At 46.7% G+C, this 24,111-nt stretch overlaps 1 long non-coding RNA gene across 1 annotated transcript in view; it reads right to left on the bottom strand.

Annotated features, from left to right (window-relative positions):
• Positions 1 to 8,949: 8,949 nt before the first annotated feature.
• LOC115468018 overlaps positions 8,950 to 24,111 on the bottom strand; it is a 141,620-nt gene continuing 126,458 nt past the window's right edge. Inside the window, exon 3 of the long non-coding RNA XR_003941805.1 lies at positions 8,950 to 9,022. This is a non-coding gene — a long non-coding RNA (uncharacterized LOC115468018). The remainder of the gene's footprint in view (positions 9,023 to 24,111) is intronic.

Raw genomic sequence — 24,111 nt, 5'->3', positions numbered from 1 at the left:
TCTGGGCGCAGAGGCGAGCCCAAAGGGTAGCACACAGTACTGGAAGTGACGTGTGCCCAGCTGAAATCGCTGATACTGTCTGTGAGCTGGCAGTATCGGGATGTGTATGTAGGCGTCCTTCAAGTCCAGAGAGCATAGCCAATCGTTTTCCTGAATCATGGGGAGAAGGGTGCCCAGGGAAAGCATCCTGAACTTTTCTTTGACCAGATATTTGTTCAGGGCCCTTAGGTCTAGGATGGGACACATCCCCCCTGTTTTCTTTTCCACAAGGAAGTACCTGGAATAGAATCCCAGCCCTTCTTGCCCGGATGGCACGGGCTCGACCGCATTGGCGCTGAGAAGGGCGGAGAGTTCCTCTGCAAGTACCTGCTTGTGCTGGAAGCTATAAGACTGAGCTCCCGGTGGACAATTTGGAGGTTTTGAGGCCAAATTGAGGGTGTATCCTTGCCGGACTATTTGGAGAACCCACTGATCGGAGGTTATGAGAGGCCACCTTTGGTGAAAAACTTTCAACCTCCCTCCGACTGGCAGGTCGCCCGGCACTGACACTTGGATGTCGGCTATGCTCTGCTGGAGCCAGTCAAAAGCTCGTCCCTTGCTTTTGCTGGGGAGCTGAGGGGCCTTGCTGAGGCGCACGCTGCTGACGAGAGCGAGCGCGCTGGGGCTTAGCCTGGGCCGCAGGTTGTCGAGAAGGAGGGTTGTACCTACGCTTACCAGAAGAGTAGGGAACAGACCTCCTTCCCCCCAAAAATCGTCTACCTGTAGAGGTAGAAGCTGAAGGCTGCCGGCGGGAGAACTTGTCGAAAGCGGTATCCCGCTGGTGGAGCTGCTCTACCACCTGCTCGACTTTTTCTCCAAAAATGTTATCCGCACGGCAAAGCGAGTCCGCAATCCGCTGCTAGAGTCTATTCTCCAGGTCGGAGGCACGCAGCCATGAGAGTCTGCGCATCACCACACCTTGAGCAGCGGCCCTGGACGCAACATCAAAGGTGTCATACACCCCTCTGGCCAGGAAGTTTTCTGCACGCCTTCAGCTGCCTGACCACCTCCTGAAATGGCTTGGCTTGCTCAGGGGGGAGCTTGTCCACCAAGCCCGCCAACTGCCGCACATTGTTCCGCATGTGTATGCTCGTGTAGAGCTGGTAAGACTGAATTTTGGCCACGAGCATAGAGGAATGGTAGGCCTTCCTCCCAAAGGAGTCTAAGGTTCTAGAGTCCTTGCCCGGGGGCGCCGAAGCATGCTCCCTAGAACTCTTAGCCTTCTTTAGGGCCAAATCCACAACACCAGAGTCGTGAGGCAACTGAGTGCGCATCAGCTCTGGGTCCCCATGGATCCGGTACTGGGACTCGATCTTCTTGGGAATGTGGGGATTACTTAATGGCTTGGTCCAGTTCGCCAGCAATGTCTTTTTTAGGACATGATGCATGGGTACTGTGGACGCTTCCTTAGGTGGAGAAGGATAGTCCAGGAGCTCAAACATCTCAGCCCTGGGCTCGTCCTCCACAACCACCGGGAAGGGGATGGCCGTAGACATCTCCCGGACAAAGGAAGCGAAAGACAGACTCTCGGGAGGAGAAAGCTGTCTTTCAGGAGAGGGAGTGGGATCAGAAGGTAGGCCATCAGACTCCTCGTCAGAGAAATATCTGATGTCCTCCTCCTCCTCCCACGAGGCCTCACCGTCGGTATCAGACACAAGTTCGCGGACCTGTGTCTGAAGCCGTGCCCGGCTCGACTCCATGGAACCACGGCCACGGTGGGAGCGTCGAGAGGTAGACTCCCTCGCCCGCACCGGCGAAGCTCCCTCCGCCGACGTCGTCGGGGAGCTTTCCTGGGAGGCTACCGCAGTCGGTACCGCAAGCGGCACCGATGTCGGAGACCTCACCCCGGGCAAGGGGCCAGCCGGCGCCTCACTCGACGGTACCGGTGGCGCAAGCACCCCCGGTACCGGAGGGGAAGGGCGCAACAGCTCTCCCAGGATCTCTGGGAGAACGGCCCGGAGACTCTCGTTCAGAGCGGCTGTGGAGAAAGACATGGAAGCCGATGCAGGTGTCGATGTCAGAGTCTGTTCTGGGCTGTCCATAGTGGAGCGCATCGACACCTCTTGAACAGAGGGTGAGCGGTCCTCTCGGTGCCGATGCCTGCTGGGTGCCGACTTCCTCGGCGACCCAGAGCTCTCGGTGCCGACACGGGAAGGGGACCGGTGTCGATGCTTCTTCGATTTTTTGGAGCGAAGCACGTCACCGGCGCTTCCCGGCACCGACGAGGAGGACATAGAATCCAGCCGTCTCTTCCTCGGGGCCGAGGCCGAAGAGGGTCGGTCTCGGGGGGGCTGTACCGCAGGAGCCCTCAGGGTAGGGGGAGACCCACCCGAAGGCTCACCGCCACCAGCAGGGGAATGGACAGCCCTCACCTGCACTCCAGACGAAGCACCACCGTCCGACGACATCAGCAGACGAGGAGGTCCCGGTACCACCGACGCCGACTTCCGATGTCTCAGCCCCGATGCAGAGGGTCGATGCCTCGATGCACTCGATGCAATCGCGGCCGAGGATGAAGGTCTGGACGCTGGCGACGTCGATGCACTCGATACTCCCGATGCCGACGAAGAGCCCGAGAACAAAATGTTCCACTGGGCTAACCTCGCTACCTGAATCCGCTTTTGTAAAAGGGAACACAGACTACAGGCCTGAGGGCGGTGCCCAGCCCCCAGACACTGAAGACACGACGCGTGCCTATCAGTGAGCGAGATTACCCAGGCGCACTGGGTGCACTTCTTGAAGCCGCTGGGAGACTTCGATGTCATGGGCGGAAAAATCGCGCTGGCGAGATCAAAACTCGTAATGGTGAAGATGGCATCACAAAAAAGGGGAAGAAAAACTTCGAACCGAGGCCTCCAAGGGGCCTACCCCGACGATGAAAGAAAACTTAACGGGGCAAAACTAGAAATATAGGAAGGGAAACAGACCGAAAAGGTCTCCTTCCGAATGTTTTTTTTTTTTTTTTCGTAGCGAAGTCCAAAAAAGACGCGCGAGGTCGACTTTCGGGGAGCGAACGGCGTAAATACGACCGTACCGAGCGCGGACAAAAGAAGACTGGCCGGCACGAGCCGGTTTCGGGCGGGAAGACGGCCGCGCATGCGCGGTGCGCATCGGTGCGCGAGGGCTAGCAAAGGCTTTTGCTAGTGAAGATTCCGATTGGAGGGGCTGCCGTGGACGTCATCCATCAGTGAGAACAAGCAGCCTGCTTGTCCTCGGAGAATCCCGTGTGCTAGAGGCTTAGTAGAACGCTTAATCAAAACTGCCATAACCAAGAAAGCAGCAGCAGGACAATATGTCCTGTACGAAAATCTCCTTCCCAATACCACAGGAGACAACACATTGGACTATCTCCCCATGAGATGGACCAATCGCTATGCAAATGTTAGAGAAGCTGCAGAGATACCTGCAACTATATAATAGATTAAGAGCACACAGGAATGCAAGATAATGATATAACGCTTTATAAAATGATGTGATCAATAATCAATATGACTATGTAATCAATGCAAACGTATAATTAGCATATAATCAATATATAACCAAAGAATTGATGATTGTTAGCAATATATATACATACATACATACGTAAAAGTATGATTAAACCTGCATATTAATAGGTTGAAAGATATTATCTTTGTAATCATAGTGTGTTACTTAATCGCAGATATGGGTAAGCCCCAAGAAGGGTTAGAATAACATAGAGATGGTGTCTACTATGTTGTGACCTGGATTCCAAAATCTTTGTCATACCAGCTTTCAATCAGACTCTCTAATCAGATAGTTTTACAGGATACCTTCTGGAATGGATGGTACCATGGTAAGATAACCCTGGTGTCACCCTATGAGATAGGGTGAAGAGGGGAATGTTAATATGTGTCCCGGCTTGAGACTCATCCACTGGAATAGTGGTGGGCCGAGTTACATAGCTTAAACTGCTGAAAAGCACAGACTAGGCCTGAAAATCTGATGATGGCCTTGTTGCTGAGCGCCTGCAGAAGCAGGGCTGCTTGATAAGCCTTAATAGAATTTAGTGTGACATTCAAAAGCAGTGCAAAAGCCAAGATCAAGGAATTAATGGCTAAAATCCTAAAAAGTTTGGTTCAGAAAATGGAGTCTGCTGCAGCTAAGATGGCACCTAGAATCACAAGATATAAAACTGATCTCTCTATATTAGGAAAGATGTTTACAAGTCCGGAAATTGACGTTATTAAGAAATATCAGGAAGGGGGGGTAGGTGGGCACCTGACCTGCGGTTAAATATGATTCACAGATGAAAAAAAAAAGAAAAAAGAAAAAAAAAGTGTCTCTCCATTGAATTGTATGGGCAGCAAATGGTATATAAGTAATGTAAATCTGAGTTGAAATCGGAGTCCTTCCCCTACGCCAGTCAGAGGGCGAAGCTACGGTCGGTTGAACTCAGAATCTGACTGATGTGTGTACCAGCTTGAAGTTTCAATTGGTGAGAATAAAGACTATTTCTATCACTACCCTTCTCTAGTCTGAGTTTCAATCTTTTGATTGTCTATCTGTTTCCTTGAACAGGCTCACACAAATAGTGTGCACACAGGAAAATTATCTTTTACTTATCTATACAGTATGTGGGAGAATAGATGTCTAAAGATTCACTTAGACCCCAGAAACCAGAGGTCCTAGGGCTTAGATTTGAACTGCGCCTTCTGCCACCCCCTCTGCGCCTCCGTGCCAAAACGCGGTCCTCAGAGACCCACACTTCACCTCCATGGGAATGGGTTGTCTGGATGCTCAGGTTCCCCATGGAAAAGGGCTGTCCGGAGGTATAGAGGGGGACATTAAAAACAGGGGGCAGGAGAAAAGCTAATGTACTCCTGCCCCTTGCGGCTGCTTTCTGCAAATGGCTGCAGTGATCTTTCATGTCAACTCATAGTACTTGTGAAGCTACTGTTTCAGAGGGGCTTGGGAAGGGGAATTTTTAACAAAAGGTTATGTGGGCTTGCTGATATCCAGTGCTGGGGCCCACAAAGCTAAGCTGTCCTAAGTTTACCTGCTTAGCTATGTGGGTCTTGGCACTGAATATTCCTGCACCCACATAACCCAGGCTCCTCCCCAGTGCTGCCCCCTGTACCACTACTGACGTGCCCACTTTTAACATGGGCAGTCAGAGACAATATTCAGTGGCACTGCTCGGTTTAGTGCCACTGAATATCAGTGGTTGGGCAGCTCAACATGATCGAAGCAGGCCAGAGCCTCTCCTGCCTGCTTGCATCGCTCTGAATATCAGCCGGATTATTTTTTGATCATGTTAAAAGTTGTTTCTCACTCCTGTTCATTGCTTATTTTGATCAATATTTTTTAAAAAGCATTTTGTTTCTTTTTATTTGTTTTATCCTTTTTGGTGGTTGGTCTTTGCATTTGCTTTTGTAAGGGAGTGAGTGACGTAGGGGCAGGAAACACTCCCTCTCAGGTGCAGTTCAGCTCCCTTGCAGCAGGTGGTACTAGTTTCCCGAGACTGATACAGTTCAGCCACCTTGCAGCAGATGGTGCTGGTCTGCTGAGGCAGAGGCTGAGGAAAATGCTAAGTCAGAGGGGCAGAGCTCAGATTAAGTGAGAGCTAAAAGTCCTGAGGCAGAACAGTTCAGGAAAGCCCCAATACAGAGATTTTAAGGAGAAAGTGTAAACAGGAGGCCCCGATACAGAGGTTTCCAAGTGAGCAAGCAAGCGGGAACCTGAGTGTGTAGGATTCCCAAAATCATGCAATTATCAGCCGGTCAAGTCAAGGAGGTTGGAGAAGTGTCCTTGAACTTCAGAGTTAAAAAGTGACTATATATGTGACTGTAAATTGAAGTGTGGAACCTGTCAGGGACAAGGTTCCAGGACAGTGCTTGACAGACTTTACTAAAAGTGAGAAGTCTGTAATGAAATAGGCATGTTTATCTTTCCTGTGGTACAGAATAAAGCCTTTCCTTTTGACCTTTGCACTGCCCTCTGTGTGCTTTATGAAGACTCCATGCCCTACTGGGCCATACATTATCACAGTTTATAATTGTTTGGTTCAATATTCAGCCGGAGCAGAGTTTTTTAAAATGCTGGTTGAGGTGGCTGAATTAAATCCACACATCAGTTAGTATTGAATACCCAAACACTTACCTGAGTGTTTCTACAAGGATCAGTACATTAGAATATTGGGGTTTTTTTATATATATGGTCAGCACCCTTGATTCCAAGTGGAAATCCGAAAGAACTATACATAGGGGATTGATTGGGTCTTTTACAAAAGCTTAGCTCAAGTTATCTGCAGCAGGGCCCATTTTATTCCTATGGGCCCTGCTGCAGATAACGTGAGCTAAGCTTTAGTAAAAAACCTCCTAAGAAATGTCTGTCTGTCCATATCAGGGAGAAGGTGTTTTACATATTCTTGCAGATATTCAAAACCATTTAACCAGCCAGGTATGGCATCTGGCCTGTTAAATGGTACTTAATTGGCTATCCACCGATATTCAGTGGGAGATAGCTGGCTGTTTCCTTCCTCCTAAATATCCCTGGTTAGTACTTAGCAGATATCAAGTTATATTGCACGATATAATTGGCTATCCGCCGATTTTCAGTGCATCGCCGGCTGTGGTTAGCTGTCAAATCTAGCCACGTCAATAGCAGGTCTATCTTTGGCTGCCGTAACCTTAGACAGCCACTCCTAAAAATCTATTTGGACGGCTATGTTCTTAGCAGCCAAAAATAAACCAGATATTCAATGCCAGTCACTGGAAATGGCCCAGCATTGAATATCCAGCATCACCATTGATTGCGGGAATTAGCCAGGCTAACTCCCATAGTCTGAATATTGATCCCAGTGAAGGGCTATGTGACTTGCCCAGAGTCACAAAGAGCTGCCAATAGGAATCAAACTCAGTTCTCCTGATTCTCAGGCCACTTTACTATCAATTAGGCTACATCTCTATGATCTAAAACAGAGTTTCCCAAACTGTGGGTCGGGACCTCAAATGGGATCATGAAACCATCATTTGGGGTCACGAATTGGGTAGGCTATCTATAGGTGCATCATTATTCTGCACTTCCAGAGGAATCTCACTATTTTATTTGGCTGCTATTATGGGGTAACAGTAACAAAATGATCAAGAAGCACTGATCTAAAGAATTATACAGGAAGGGCAGAGAGAAAAGGAAAACAAAAGAGGTTTATCTCCATTTGAGCTCCTGTGATCGAAAAATATTTTGGCTGGCTATAAGATTATGGTGCTCATTTTCAAAGCAATTGGATGTCTCAAAATGCCAAAAATGTCCAAATCGTGATTTTCAAAAGGCAGAATTTGAAAATCCTACACTGCAGTTTGACAAATAGCAAGGAGGCATGTTGTGGGTGTGTTTAGGGCGAGACGGTCCAAATTTAGAATGCCCAACAGTGATAATCGAACAGGAAGAAATGTCAAAATAAAAAAAGAAAGACATCCAGGGTATAAAAAGGTGCCCTGATTGAGTAGCTGACCACTGAAGGGATTAAGGCATAACCCCCTAATGAATTCCCCAGTGGTTACAATTCCCCTCCCTCACCACTGAAGTCACACCAGAAAGGAAAACCAGACTCCCTGACATCAGGTATTATGAGTTTTCTAAACACAGCAGCAAGCAGGTCTGACGAGTAGCTTAGTGGTCAGTGAAATGGACTTTAAACCAAGAGACCCAGGTTCAATTCCCATTTCAGCTCTTTTTTTTCTCTTTCAATTGCGAGTCCTCCAGAAACAGACATATACCTACTGTACTATATTTATAACATCTGGACTAGGTGGTGTACAGACAGATATAGTAGGTATCTCTCTATTTCCAGAGGGCTCAAAATAATAATAAAAAAAGACTTGTAGGAGGATATGAACCTGGGTGTCTTGGTTTACAGTCCAGTACACTGATCGCTAGGCTGCTCCTCTGCTCTGCAAGGATGTCTGTGTGCCCATTTTTGTCAAAATTCTGCTAGATATACGCCTTTGTCCTTGGTTTTTGACATTCATAATTTGGACATTTCACTTTTTAAAATGGTGAGACTTTCTCACATATTTTCGATCAAGAAACCCCGATGTTTTTCCTGTTCGAAAATGGATGCGAGATGGATGTGGGTTTTTTTTGGATGTTATGAGCAGAACATCCCAATTTTGACTTGGACATCCTTTTAAAAATGCCCCTCCCACAACAAGTTTAATTTGCATATATGTTTACATTTTTTTAAAAAACCTCTATACCCCTGATGTATTCAGTTGGGTTCTTTGGCCTAGTGGTTAGAGTACCGGTCTTGCAATCCAGAAGTGGACGGTTCAAATCCCACCACTGCTCCTTGTGATCATGGGCAAATCAGTTAACCCTCCATTGCCTTAGGTACAAACTTAGATCATTGTGAGCCCTCCTGGGCCACAGAAATATCCAATGTACCTGAATTTAACTCACCTTGAGCTACTAATGAAAAAGGTGTGAGCAAAATCCAAATAAATAAAATAATTGGTTAGAGAACTACTTATATCCAGTTAGCACCAAACTCAAAACCAGTTATTTTGGGATGTTCCAGGGGCAGAATCGGCACTTTGCCACTCAAGTAATATTCAGCATTTAATCATGTGTTAGCTGTCTCGGAAAGCTGGAAATTCATGTTGGTGCCCGGATATGGCCCGGAACTGAATTTCCAGATTTAACACTGATCCTGCTGGCTTATCCCCTTGTATTTTATTAATATATTGCATTATTATATTTCTACTGGTTGTATTCAATTTAATAAAGAATCATGTTTATAGGGTTTTATACTTTTAATTGCTGGTACATCACCTTGAGTCCATGTACCTTTCCATAATGTAATTTTCAGTCAAACTATCTCCATATTTTGCAAACTTACTCTGATGGTTTGATTTTTTGTGCTTTGATGTTGTACATCCAGTGTTCCAGCTGTTGTCTCAAAAAGATAAAGACTCCTTTTGCTTCCCAGTACTGTCTGACATCTTTGATATCCATAAACCTAGAAGATATAAATAGAAGTTTGCAGTATGAGAAGGATCAATCTCCAGAAAGACTGCCTAAGTTAAATATTGGTTGTCCACAGGTCTAATGTGGCCAAGAGGGTCAGGGATAGAGTCCCTGCACTTTCTAAGAATGCAGGGGACTCAATAGAACTGGCAATCACATCTTTAATGATTATGGGTTCTCATTTTGTCCTCTGTGAGGGTGTTAGGGATTATTTTAGACAATCAACTATGAAACATCAAATCAAATAACTTGCAAGAAGGGTATTTATCAGGCTTAAACAGTTACCGTTACTCAGGAACACTTTCAAGTTGTGGTTCGTGTGCTGGTGCTGTCGCAGCTTCATTACTGTAATGCATTATATTTGGGCTGCTCTTAATCATTGCATCGTCATATACAAATTTTAAAGAATGTGGCAACAAAACTAATGTTTAACAAACAGAAATTGTTAAACAAGAATCGTTGACTGTTCCTTCTGGCTGCAGTATTCGACTGCAGACTGTTTGTGTGAATTATTTCCGTTGCTGGACCTCAATTGTGGAATGCTTTACCAGTGGCGTAGCTAGGGTAGTTGACACCCGGGGCCGGTCATTTTTTAACACCCCCCCCCCCCCCCGAAATCCAGTACTAGGCATACCGAGAATACAAAACACTCAGGACCTATAGAGCAATTCTACCATACCATAAGCAGTAATTTGTACGAGTCACACAAGGAAAAGGAAAGCATCTTAAACACTACAGTGAGCACTAGAACATCAATTCACCTATTGTAAAACGAAAACATACAGATTAGTACAGATCGTCGATCCTGCACAGTCAATGCCAACTGAAAGCCATGTCTTTTTCACAAATACAGATACACCCTAATCCACTATAGATTAAGTAATCATAAACTTTCTATTTAGACAAAAATTAAACTGAACCCCCGATGCCAGACTCTGCATACAATGCAACACCACAGAAACAGAAAATGTCCTCTAGTACTGTGCAAAATATAAAGACAGCAGATGTAAATTTGAAAAAACTAACAAATACCAATCACCACTTTACAAATTAACAAATAGAAATAAAACAAATAATATCATTTTATTGGACTAATACATTTAGCTTTCAGAGGCCAAAACCTCCTTCCTCAGGTCAATTCAGTACAGTACTGTTACAGTGTCCTATCCTGACCTGAGGAAGGGGGTTTTGTTCTCCGAAAGTAAAATGTATTAAAATTAGTCCAATAAAAAGATTACCTTATTTACATGTTCTATTATAAACATTTATTAACACAGCTACAATACTACTTTATTTAAAGCAAAAAAATAAAAATATATATTTACAGTTCGTTGTCTCTGGTTTCTGCTTTCCTCATCTTTTCACTGTCTTCCTTCTATTCAGCATCTGTCTTCGCTCTCTCTCTGCCATCCAGTGTCTGCCCTCTCTCTCTGCCCCTTCCATCCACTGTCTGCCCTCTCTCCCTTCCATCCACTTCTGCCCCTTCCATCCACCATTTGCCCCAGTCTGCCCTCTTTCTCTCTCCCCTTCCACCCACCATCTGCCCTTTCTCTCTGCTCATTCAATCCATCTGCCCTCCCTCTACCATCCATCCAGGGTCTGCCCTCCCTCACGCTCCCCCCTTCTATCCCCTCTCTCTCTGCCTCCTCTTTTCAGCCCCCAGTTCCAGCCCCCTTATTCCACCTGCCCCTAGTTCCAGCCCCAGCCCACATCTCCCACCTGCCCCCCTTTTCAGCCCCACTATCCCACCACTCCCCAGCCCTTTTCTCCCATCAGTCCCGAGCTTCAGCCCCCAGCCACTTCTCTCTGTTCTCTTTTCAGCCCCTAGTTTCAACCCCAGCCCTTTTCTCTCACCAGTCCTGAGCTTCAGCCCCAGCCAGTTCTCCCTGTCCCCTTTAAAGCCCCTAGTCCCCACAGTTTCAGCCCCCTTCATCCACCACATGACTTGCATCCCCCCCTTTTCAGCCCCAGACCCATTCTCCCACCTGCCCCAGACATGGACCCATTTTCCCTCCTGCCCCCTTGTCAGACCCCAGTTCCAGCTTCAGACCCCTTCTCCCATCTGAGCACTCCCCTCCCCATCCCCTTCTCCCCTCTCTGAGCACCCATCTGAGCTCCCCCACCCTCCCTAATCCCCTTTAATCACCCCTCTGAGCTCCCCCACCCCTCCCCAATCCCCTTCTCCTCTCCTTGATGCTCTCCCACCCTCCCTAATCCCCTTTAAGCACCCCTCTGAGCTCCCCCACACCTCCCCAATCCCCTTCTCCCCTCTCTGAGCTCCCCACCCTCCCTAATCCCCTTTATGCACCCCTCTGAGCTCCCCCACCCTTCCCAATCCCCTTCTCCCCTCTCTGAGCTCCCCCACCCTACCCCAATCCCCTTCTCCCCTCTCTGAGCTCCCCCACCCTCTCTAATCCCCTTTAAGCACCCCTCTGAGCTCCCCCACCCCTCCCCAATCCCCTTCTCCCCTCTCTGAGCTCCCCACCCTCCCTAATCCCCTTTAAGCACCCCTCTGAGCTCCCCCACCCTCCCTAATCCCCTTTATGCACCCCTCTGAGCTCCCCCACCCTTCCCCAATCCCCTTCTCCCCTCTCTGAGCTCCCCCACCCCTCCCCAATCCCCTTCTCCCCTCTCTGAGCTCCCCACCCTCCCTAATCCCCTTTAAGCACCCCTCTGAGCTCCCCCACCCCTCCCCAATCCCCTTCTCCCCTCTCTGAGCTCCCCACCCTCCCTAATCCCCTTTAAGCACCCCTCTGAGCTCCCCCACCCTTCCCCAATCCCCTTTAAGCACCCCTCTGAGCTCCCCCACCCTCCCTAATCCCCTTTAAGTACCCCTCTGAGCTCCCCCACCTCTCCCCAATCCCCTTCTCCCCTCTGAGTCCCCCCCCCGACCCAGCTGAGATCCGTTCTCCTGCTGCTCCTACCCTGTCCTGCCTTTACATTTTTTTTTCGAAGCGCCGGAGAGTGGCAGGCAGCGCGCCTCGCGTCTGCCCTGCTAGTAAAGAAGATCTCGTCGACGTCATCGTCCTTCCCACACTGAGTCCCGCCCGCCCTCGCGGTAATAGGAAGTTGCCTCAGAGGGGGCGGGACTCAATGTGGGAAGGGCGACGACGTCAGCGAGATCTTCTTTACTAGCAGGGCAGACGCGAGGCGCGCTGCCTGCCACTCTCCGATGCTTCAGAAAAAATTTTTTAAAGGTGGAGCAGCGGGAGCGGAGCACCCCCCCACCCGATGACACCCAGGGCGGACTGCCCCCACCGCCCCGCCCTTGCTACGCCACTGTGCTTTACCACAGGTGCTGTGGAGGACATGCATCCATCTGCATATCCTCACAGCCTTCTCCGGGGTGATTCCCAGGTCCACTCTGATCCGCTCAGGGCCTTCGCTCCAGGTGCCTAGCGCTCCCACCAGTTGCCTTCCAGGTGCTGTGGAGGACTTGCAGCTCAATTGCATATCTTCACAACCTTCTCCGGGGTGACTCCCATGTCCACCCTGATCCTCCTACATCCTTTGCTCCAAGTGCCCAGGGCTTCCAGGTGCCTTTTGGCTAAGATCAGGTGACCCTTGGTAAGCCTTTTCTTGGATGGGAGGTGCGTGGTGGAGGTGCCCAGCGCTCCCACCAGCTGCTTTCCAGATGCTGTGGAGGACTTGAAGCACATCTGCATATCCTCACAGCCTTCTCCGGGGTGACTACCAGGTCCACTCCAATCCACTCAGGGCCTTCGATCCAGGTGCCCAGCACTCCCACCAACAGCATTCCAGGTGCTGTGAAGAAATTGCAGCCCATCTACATATCCTTACAACCTTCTCTGGGGTGACTACCAGGTCAACCCCAATCCTCCCAGGGCCTTCACTCCAGGTGCCACGAGCCAAAGCATTTTCTCTATACACTTGTGTTTTCTCCCAGTTACTTCTTATGGCTCCAGTACACTTTCTCTTATTGGTACTGTCCCTTCCCAATCTCTTTCTCCATCTGAAACCAATGTATACTGCAGGAACACGCTGCCCACCTTCTGCTTTTCATCATCTCACCATCTCTTTTGTCTTCTCCCTTCTTCTCAGCTCTCAACCTTCAACATTTCCTTCCTTCCATTCAACCATCTCCATTTTATCTGAGTACATCTCGCCTTTGTCACTGTCATCATGCCTCTGATACTCTTCTCCATACTCTCTTGCTCCTCCTGCTCTCCGTGGGATAAAAATCCCAATCCTGGTCCTCCACATCAGCTCTCATCCTATTCGTGCAGGTCACACCATGATGTCTCCAATCTAAATTTTGTTCCTCTCCTCCCTCCTTCTTCCCTGCCCTTTTTCATCTGCTCTGTGGAATGCCCGCTCTGTCTGCAACAAACTTTCCTACATCCACCGACCTTTTTATCTTTCCATCTGCTTGCCCTGAGATTTGGCTTTGCCCTGAAGATTCTGCTAACCCCTATTCATTTGTAAGTACCCATGTCTGTTTTATCATTCTCACCTTAGTAATTCTCCTACCCCTTATTTGTCCCATTTGTCTGTTCTGATTAGATTGTAAGCTCTGTCGAGCAGAGACTGTCTCTTCATGTCTAGTGTACAGCGCTGCATATGTCTAGTAGCGCTATAGAAATGATAAGTAGTAGTAGTAGCACTTTCTGTATGGCAACTGTCCTCATTAGCTGTATTTAAGAAACAGATAAAAGTCTTGATGTTTCAGAGAGCATTTTTTAAAGTATAGTCAGTGGGTGGTGTGGGCTTCAGGATTAAGGTTCTGTTTATGTTTATTGAGTTTGCTGATAGTGTTTTATGTGATTTGAATAGGTTTGTTTTATTGTACTCCACCCAGCGTTTTGGATGAGTGAACTATAAAATTTTGTAAACAAATAAATAGATCATGTCTCTCCCTTATTGAAAAGCTTCCATTGGAGACCCCGCTGTTGGTTTAAACTGTGTTCTTTAATGCATAAGGTATTTCATGGTCTCGCTCCACACTATCTAGTAGATACCCTATTTCCTGGGAAGTCTGGTTGGTCTTCCAGATTGCAAGACCAAGGATTATTGCAGTTTCCTAGGTCCAAAGGAGTTCGATTTAAATCAATTCATGCTATGGGCTTAGCCTACATATTTGCACAATGCTGGAATTCACTGTCTATGGAATAAAGATGAATTTGTAACCACTTATGTTTTTGTAAGGTTTCAAAAACTCATTTGTTTGGACAATATTTGTAGGTAGATGAATGACAGTGGGTTTTTTAAATAGTATTGGTTATTTGTTAGCATGATGTTACTTCCTAGGGTTGCTTATCTTCTTTTTATTGTCATCCACACAGATCCAGTAATGGTGTGTAGTGGAATATAAATTTTATTATTTATTTGAATTTTGTCTCACATTTTTTGAGTTGTAGTTCAGGGCTAGTTCCATTCAGGTACAGTAGGTATTTCCCTGTGCCTGGAGGGCTTACTTTAGGAGCAAATCAGTTATCCAGTGCATGAAGTGATGGGCAATGAATATTTTGTTAGAACTCTGGATTGATAGGTTTATGGTGTCATGTCCCCTGATTGAGCAAACCTATGTCCTTAGCTCCTGAAACACTGACAAGCAAATGACATAAGCTCTGAATAATAAGCTAAGAGCAGATGTATTTACAAGCAAGTAAAACAACCAAAAATAAAATGGAGATAATTAGAATGAAAGAATTATGTACAAATGCTAGATAGCTCAGAGAGAAGCAATAAACAAACATTCGTTAAATGTTTTTTTTGTGTGAACACTTATCAGAAATGGTTAAGAGTAAATATATACTCCCTTAGACAAGTTTCAAGTTTTTTTAAGGCTTTCTATCCCGCCCAGCAGAACAAACCATCTGGGTGGCGTACAGTCTAAAAAAGAGAAGAGGAGAAACGGACATACATTACTAACATGAAACAAAAGGAACTGGGGTAGAACTACAATATAAACAGGAAAGAGGGGATATAATGGAAAAAAAATAATATGGTAAGGGAATCAGTCAGTCAGGTAAGAGTGACCTCATCTGGAAAAAATCTAAGTATAAGCATCTTGAAAGAGGAAAGTCTTGAGCTCTGCTTTAAAGAGGGGTACAGAGGTGCTTAGTCTGAAGTGACATGGTGTAAACGGGTCAACTTCCTCCACTCTGGGTTGGGGCCGGCAGCCCTGTTAGGCTCACAGGTTTCCTGCAAAGAACCAGACAGCCATACGGACTTAAGACCAAAGTGCTTTATTCGCAATTCAGTTCCTCTCTCACAATTGAAATGCAGTTCACAAACAGGGTTCAGGCTGGGTTCCAAACTCCAGCCAACATTCAATTCCTTAACAGTTCAGGCCAACTTCCTTTGCATTACCTTCCCTCTCCCTCAGAAGGGCTCAGTCAAAGTTCAGCCTGCTGTTCTATACATCCCAATAATTCAACCCTTTCATAAACAGTCTCTTCAAAGGAAACCACAACTTAATGCCCCTGTCCCCTTCACAGCACCCAGGAGGACCCTGTACCTAACAGGGCTGGCAGCTTTCCTCCTACTTCACAGCACCACATCCCTGTGGCCTCTTACACTGCCTTCATGTGCTGGACAGGGCTACATGTACATTCACACACTCCATGGCAGCTTACTCATCCCCCCCCCCCCCCCAGGGAAGCTCCAGTGGCAGGCCCTTTCCATCCTCCACCTACTCCATGGCAGCTTCTCTCTCAATCAGTTTCCTCTCCCTCCTGGTGGCTGGGAGCCACCCGGATATCTCTTCCCTCCTCTCACAGCTGGAGGGAATTATATACTGGCGATGCAGCTAAGGGACTGAGCTTCACCTCCCCTTCTCCCTCTAGTGGGGAAGGGAGTAACTGGCTCCCCTAGCACTGAGTCGCTGCTCCCCCTGCTGGGGTTGGAAATCTGTTCCACACTTTTGAGGCTACCCTCCTCTCTCCTGCTTGAAAGGGCTTCTGGGAACAGTAGTTCGGGGATTAGCTGCTTCTCTGTGGGGCCCCAAGTGCTAGCTTTGTCACATTGGTAAGGAATTCCATAGCCTTGGGTCTTGAAATGAAAACACTAGTCTACTAAGTTCATTAAAAAGTTCTCTATGTGAAGGAATGGACATAAGGTTGAGTTGCGATGCTCTCAATGCTTGTGTCTGTGTGGTAAGATATCTCAAAAGATAGGGGGGTTTGGAAGCGGCAAGAGTTTTGAAAATTAGCAGAAGGATTTTATAAGTAATACATGGGAAACTGGAAGCCAGTGAGAGGATTTAACATGATAAGTAAAGTGATTGAATTTCCTAAGGTGATGAAGAACTCTGATGGTGGTATTTTGGACTAATTGTAAGCGGTGTCGATCTTTGATCTGAAGGCCTAAGTAAAAGAAGTTACAGTAGTCTAATTGTGAGATGACCAAGGAGTGTATTAAGATATAAATGGCTGGAGGATTTAATAAAGGCTGAATAGATCTGATGAGATATAACTAGATGGATCATTGGACTACTTTTAACTCTGTTCATGAAAATAAAGGGAAGAATCAAATACAAATCCTAAAACGCATATGGAATATACTAGAGAAACTGGAAAACCATTTAAAAGAATGGGAGAAGATAGAGATAGCTGGTCAGTGTCAGGTTTCATGTAGAACCTCAGGGTTAGTGAGCCCTTGGACCACTGCCGAGGAGCGGCAGCAGCAGGCAAATCACCCAAACAGGAGTCAAGGCAGACCACTGACAGACAGGCGCAGGCTGGACTGGAGCAGCTGGACTGGAACAGAAGCACTAAGCAGCAGCAGGAGAATAGTCCATGAATCAAGCAGAATCTTATAGGCGGGCAGCAAATCAGCAGGGAAACCAGGAACCACACAGAGTCTGTAGGCTGGCGGCAATCAAAAGTAAACCAGGGATCAAGCAGGGACTTGGGCAGGCTACAAGCAGTAGAACAAACTGGGAAACACGCAGAGTCTTGGGCAGGCAGCAGACAGTAGAATAATCCAGTAACACAAGCCGGGTCAAAAACAGGCAAAGCAAGCATTCAGGATAGGAATCACAACAGACCAACAAGGACAAGAACAGGACTGAAGATCTCTGTTGCCAAGGCAAAGTCTGAAAGTTCCCAGGTGCTTAATAAAGGCCACATACAAGGGAGTTCACCAGGTAAGGGTGCTGCTAAGTTCCAAGCCAGTCTGGAAAGCTGGAAGATCTGGACCGGACCGGCATGACTTCTGGAACATGGGAAACAGCAAACAGACAGTCCATCACAGCCACCAGGTCTGACCACCAGGTGGCGAGATGAATGAGAGCATGAAACAGGGGCACAACCGTGACAGTACCTCCCCCTCAAGGCTCCCCCGGTCTTCACAGGTGATTCAGGTCTCCATGGGTAGGAATGATGAAACCTATGGAGGAGTTTCAAAACATGACCAGGGGTAGCTGGGCTGGAGCTTGAACTCGGCTGGGAATGAGCAACTTGGCTGGACCTGAAACTTGACTTGGACTCAGCATCTTGGCTGGAACTGGAACCCGGAGTGGACTCAGCATCATCTTGGCTAGAACTCAAACTCGGAGTGGACTCAGCATCATCTTGGCTGGAACTCAAGCTCGTGGACTCAGCATCATTTTGCTGGAACTCAAACTCGGAGTGGACTCAGCATCATCTTGGCTGGAACTCAAACTCGGAGTGGACTCAGCATCTTGGCCGAGACTCAGAACAAAAGCTAAACTGGGCCTCCAAAAAGGCGGCAGGCGAGCCAAAAACTTGGGACTTCTCAGACGTCTTCTTTCAACAGTAGCTTCCGGAGTATCTCGCAAGCTTGGATTGGAGATAAGTAGGTTGCGGTACTTGAAGAGCGAGGTCTTAGGATCAATGGCGGAAACTGGGTTTATCCGGAAATCAAGCCCCCCGAGGCATTCCCTCTCAGCAGCAGCTTCAGGAGTATTTTTCAAGGCCGGGTCAGAACAAAGTCTATCACGGTAATCCTGGAGCATTATCCCACAATACAAGTCAGAAGCTGAGGCGAGACCGCAATCCGAACTGGAACTAGGAGCTGCCCTCGGCCAGAACCCCGGAGTGCCAACAAAGGAAAAAGTCATAGGCCAGAGACGCAGCAGGTAGGGTGATTGTGACGAGCTCATGGCCTTGGCAAACTGTCAGGTTTCACGTAGAACCTCAGGGTTAGTGAGCCCTTGGACCACTGCCGAGGAGCGGCAGCGGCAGGCAAATCAACCAAACAGGAGGCAAGGCAGACCACTGACAGACAGGCGCAGGCTGGACTGGAGCAGCTGGACTGGAACAGAAGCACTAAGCAGCAGCAGGAGAATAGTCCATGAATCAAGCAGAGTCTTACCGGCGGGCAGCAAAGCAGCAGGGAAACCAGGAACCACACAGAGTCTGTAGGCTGGCGGCAATCAAAAGTAAACCAGGGATCAAGCAGGGACTTGGGCAGGCAGCAAGCCGTAGAACAAACCTGGAAACACGCAGAGTCTTGGGCAGGCAGCAGACAGTAGAATAATCCAGTAACACAAGCCGGGTCAAAAACAGGCAAAGCAAGCATTCAGGGTAGGAATCGCAACAAGGACAAGAACAGGACTGAAGACCTCTGTTGCCAAGGCAAAGTCTGAAAGTTCCCAGGTGCTTAATAAAGGCCACATACAAGGGAGTTCACCAGGCAAGGGTGCTGCTAAGTTCCAAAAATCCCAGGCCAGTCTGGAAAGCTGGAAGATCCGGACTTCTGGAACATGGGAAACAGCAGACAGTACATCACAGCCACCAGGTCTGACCACCAGGTGGCGAGATGAATGAGAGCATGAAACAGGGGCACAACCATGACAGTCAGCTAGGGCAAATAAGATTACTTTAGACTTCTTGGATTATGAACCAATTAGTTATCGGCAAGTCATGATGTAATGAGTTTAAGTCGAGTATTAAATGAAGAGATATGTGGATCAGTAGAATTAATGGGAGAAATTAATGGATATCAACGGCATATATGAACACAGTCTAATCTATAGATTTTGCCAAAGTAAGAAGGGGTGCTAGAAAAATCTTAAAGAACAAGGGAGGACATATAGAACTTTGGGAGACACCCGAAATGATATGAAATGGTTTAGATCATGTATCAGCAGAATGAACAGTATATTGTCTATTTTAAGGTCAAAAGCAGCAGAGAGGGAGGGAAAGGTTAGGACAGCCATTGTAGTTGGTGATTCGATCATTAGGCATATAGATAGCTGGGTGGCTGGTGGACGTGAGAATCGCCTGGTGACTTGCCTGCCTGGTGCGAAGGTGGCGGAACTCACGCGTCACCTAGATAGGATTTTAGATAGTGCTGGGGAGGAGTCGGCTATCTTGGTACATGTGGGTACCAATGACATAGGAAAATGTGGGAGAGAGGTTCTGGAAGCCAAATTTAGGCTCTTAGGTAGAAAGCTCAAATCCAGATCCTCTAGGGTAGCATTTTCTGAAATGCTATCTGTTCCACGTGCAGGGCCAAAGAGACAGGCAGAGCTCCGGAGTCTCAATGCGTGGATGAGACGATGGTGCAGGGAGGAGGGTTTTAGATTTGTTAGGAACTGGGCAACATTCTGGGGAAGGGGGAGCCTATTCCGAAAAGATGGGCTCCACCTTAACCAGGGTGGGACCAGGCTGCTGTCATCGGCATTAAAAAAAGGAGATAGAGCAGCTTTTAAACTAGAAATGGAGGGAAGGCCGACAGTCGCTCAAAAGCGCATGGATCGGGATAAGGTATCTTTCAAAGATATCACCAAAACAGGGAAGATAGGGTATCCTGATAGTGAGGTTGCACAACAGACCGTGGTAGGCCAGGTGCCCTTAAATACAACTAAAAATCAGTCAAAAAATGGCAAATCAATAGTGTCAAGTACTATGCATCATGCAAATAGGAACAACAAACATACTCTGAAATGTCTATATGCAAATGCTAGGAGTCTAAGAAATAAGATGGGAGAGTTGGAATATATTACACTAAATGAAAAATTGGATATAATAGGCATTACTGAGACCTGGTGGAAGGAGGATAACCAGTGGGACACTGTCATACCGGGGTACAAAGTATATTGTAATGATAGGGTGGACCGGACTGGTGGAGGGGTAGCATTGTATATTAACGAGAGCCTTGACTCAGATAGATTACAAATTCAGCAGGACACAAATCACACCTTTGAATCATTGTGGGTTGAAATTCCATGTAGAAAAGGGAAAAGGACGGTGATAGGAGTGTACTACCGTCCGCCTCACCAGGATGAGCAGGTAGACACAGAAATGATAAAAGAAATCAGAGACGCAAACAAAATGGGCAATGTGATAATAATGGGTGACTTCAATTATCCAAATATAGACTGGGTAAATGTAACATCGGGACATGCTAGAGAGGGACAATTCCTTGATTAAATCAAGGACAGCTTTATGGAGCAGTTGGTGCAGGACGAGAGAAGGAAAAATTCTAGACTTGGTCCTTAGTGGAGCGCATGATCTGGTGAGGGACGTTATGGTACTGGGGCCACTTGATAAAAGTGATCATAATATGATCAGTTTTGTTATCAACCTTGAAGTAACTATACACAGGAAGTCAAATACGTTAGCGTTTAAGTTTAAAAAAGGAGACTATGATAAAATGAAAAGAATGGTTAAAAAAAACTTAGGGGGGCAACTGAGAGGGTACAAACTGTACAACAGGCATGGATGCTGTTCAAAAATACCATCCTGGAGGCCCAGGCCAAACATACTCCGTGAATTAGAAAAGAAAGACGGAAGTCCAAAAGACAGCCGGCATGGTTGAAAAGTGAGGTGAAGGAAGCTATTAGGGCTAAAAGAAACGCCTTCAGAAAATGGAAGAAGGAACCGTCTGAAAATAACAAGCAGCAGCATAAGGAGTGTCAAAGCAAATGCAAGGCGCAGATAAAGAAGGCCAAGAGGGATTACAAAAAAAAAGATAGCATTAGAGGCAAAAAACATAGCAAAACTTTTTTTTTGGTATATTAAAAGCAGGAAGCCGGCAAAAGAATCTGTTGGGCCGCTGGATGACTGAGGGGTAAAAGGGGCGATCAAGGAAGATAAAGACATAGCAGAGAGATTGAATGAATTCTTTGCTTCGGTCTTCACCGAGGAAGATTTGGGTGGGATACCGATGTCGGAAATGGTATTTCAAGCGGACGAATCGGAGAAACTTACTGACTTCACGGTAAACCTGGAGAAAGTCATGGGGCAGTTCAGCAAACTGAAGAGTAGCAAATCTCCTGGACCGGATGGTATTCATCCTAGAGTACTGACAGAACTGAAAAATGAGCTTGTGGAGCTACTGTTAGTGATATGCAATTATCCTTAAAATCGAGTGTGGTACCAGAAGATTGGAGGGTGGCCAATGTAACGCCGATTTTTAAAAAAGGTTCCAGGGGAGATCCGGGAAATTACAGACCAGTAAGTCTGATGCCGGTGCCGGGGAAAATGGTAGAGGCTATTATTAAAAACAAAATTACAGAGCACATCCAAGGACATGGATTACTGAGACCAAGTCAGCACGGCTTTTGTGTGGGGAAATCTTGCCTGACCAATTTACTTCAATTCTTTGAAGGAGTAAACAAACATGTGGACAAAGGGGAGCCAGTTGATATTGTGTATCTGGATTTTCAAAAGGCGTTTGACAAGGTACCTCATGAAAGGCTACAGAGGAAATTGGAGGGTCATGGGATAGGAGGAAATGTCCTATTGTGGATTAAAAACTGGTTGAAGGATAGGAAACAGAGAGTGGGGTTAAATGGGCAGTATTCTTAAAGGAGAAGGGTAGTTAGTGGGGTTCCTCAGGGGTCTGTGCTAGGACTGCTGCTTTTTAATATATTTATAAATGATTTAGAGATGGAAGTAACTAGTGAGGTAATTAAATTTGCTGATGACACAAAGTTATTCAAAGTCGTTAACTCGTGACAGGATTGTGAAAAATTACAGAAGGACCTTACGAGACTGGGCGGCTAAATGGCAGATGACGTTTAATGTAAGCAAGTGCAAGGTGATGCATGTGGGGAAAAAAGAACCCGAATTATAGCTCCGTCATGCAAGGTTCCACGTTAGGAGTTACGGACCAAGAAAGGGATCTGAGTGTCGCTGTCGATAATGCACTGAAACCTTCTGCTCAGTGTGCTGCTGTGGCTAGGAAAGCAAATAGACTGTTGGGTATTAGTAGGAAAGGTAAGGAAAACAGGTGTGAGGATGTTATAATGCCGTTGTATCGCTCCATGGTGCGACCGCACCTTGAGTATTGTGTTCAATTCTGGTCGCCGCATCTCAAGAAAGATATAGTAGAATTGGAAAAGGTGCAGCGAAGGGCGACTAAAATGATAGCGGGGATGGGACAACTTCCCTATGAAGAAAGACTAAGGAGGTTACTAGGGCTTTTCAGCTTGGAGAAGAGATGGCTGAGGGGAGACATGATAGAGGTATATAAAATAATGAGTGGAGTGGAAGAGGTGGATGTGAAGCGTCTGTTCACGCCTTCCAAAAATACTACGACTAGGGGGCATGCGATGAAACTACAGTGTAGTAAATTTAAAACAAAATCGGAGAAACTTTTTTTTCACCCAACACATAATTAAACTCTGGAAGTCATTGCCAGAGAACGTGAAGGCGGTTAGCTTGGCAGAGTTTAAAAAGGGGTTAGACGGTTTCCTAAAGGACAAGTCCATAAACCACAATTCCAGGAATAACATGTATAGAATGTTTCTACGTTTGGGAAGCTTGCCAGATGCCCTTGGCCTGGATTGGCTGCTGTCGTGGAGAGGATGCTGGGCTCGATGGACCCTTGGTCTTTTCCCAGTGTGGCATTACTTATGTACTTAGAGATCAAGAGATAGAAGGCATAATGAGCGAGATTTATCTAGAAAATAACAAATGATATTCAAAAGTGCTAGCAAAGACATTTCTGTACTATGGTGTTGGCAGAAACCAGTTTGATTGTGGTGTAAAGTACTACTTTAAGACGTGACAGTGGCAAGTCGTGAATGGACAATGGTTTCAACAATCTTCACAAGAAAAAGATAAATTGGTGATAGGTCTGTAATTAGAAGGCTCGGTAGAAGAAAGTTTAGGATCCTTGAATTTAGGGTAAATAATAGTATTCTTCCATTCTTGAGGAATAAATCCAGTTATCAAAGACAGCATAACCACAGAGTGCAGAAAAGGAAGTAAAACCGTCTGGTGTCTTTTCACCAAAAAGGAAGGCAAGGGATCCAATGAAGTATATAAATATTGCCACACTGGGACAGACCAAAGGTCCATCAAGCCCAGCATCCTGTCTCCAACAGTGGCAAATCCAGGTCACAGGTACCTGGTAAGATGCCAAAACAGTGAAATACATTTTATGCTGCTTATCCAAGAAATAAACAGTGGATTTTCCCCCAAATCATTCTAATAATGGCTTATGGACTTTTCCTTGCCCTAACAGATTGCATAATGTAAGTTGTTTTTAGTATTTCTGGGATATGGGCCCCTGTTCCATGTAGATAGTTACTGAAGTGTACCTCTGGTGTTAACTGCAATTCTAACTCAGTATTGGAGTAGTCCTGAGTCGATCTAAACCAATCATTGATATGTCTCATACCGCTTGCCATGTTTAGGTATCGTATGCTGAGAAGCCCCAGTCCCCCATATTCTACCGGGATCTGTAATGTCCCTATTGGGAAGCGCGTCCTTTTTCCCTGCCATAGAAAACGTTGTAACATGGAATTTAACTGTCTCTCATCGACCGTATTTAGGTGCACTGGGATCGTCTGGAGCACATACAACCATCTGGGGATAATCATCATCTCTCTATATAAAAAGCAACACCAACGTTCTATGAAGCCTCCAGCCGGAAGTGTGAAGGGGGCGAGATATCCAGTTTCCCTGAGTGTCTGCCCCGCCCTCTCTGTAACACAGTCAGTGAAGGAAAACAGCAGAGCACGAAATCAAATCGCTGGCTCTGTAACAGTGAAGGACTCAGAGGGGGGAGGGGAGTGAGGCCAGAGGGCAGGGACACACACACTCCCACATGCACACAGAAGAAAACATTGCTAGCCCCCGTTTTATTTGCATCAGAAACGTGGCTTTTTTACTAGTATTGTATAATGCTATTCTACCT

The sequence above is a fragment of the Microcaecilia unicolor genome, chromosome 4 (genome assembly GCF_901765095.1).
Source record: "Microcaecilia unicolor chromosome 4, aMicUni1.1, whole genome shotgun sequence".
In the NCBI taxonomy this organism is placed as follows: domain Eukaryota; kingdom Metazoa; phylum Chordata; class Amphibia; order Gymnophiona; family Siphonopidae; genus Microcaecilia; species Microcaecilia unicolor.
The sequence above is the reverse complement of the archived record's forward strand: the minus strand, read 5'-3'. Positions and strand labels throughout refer to the sequence as shown.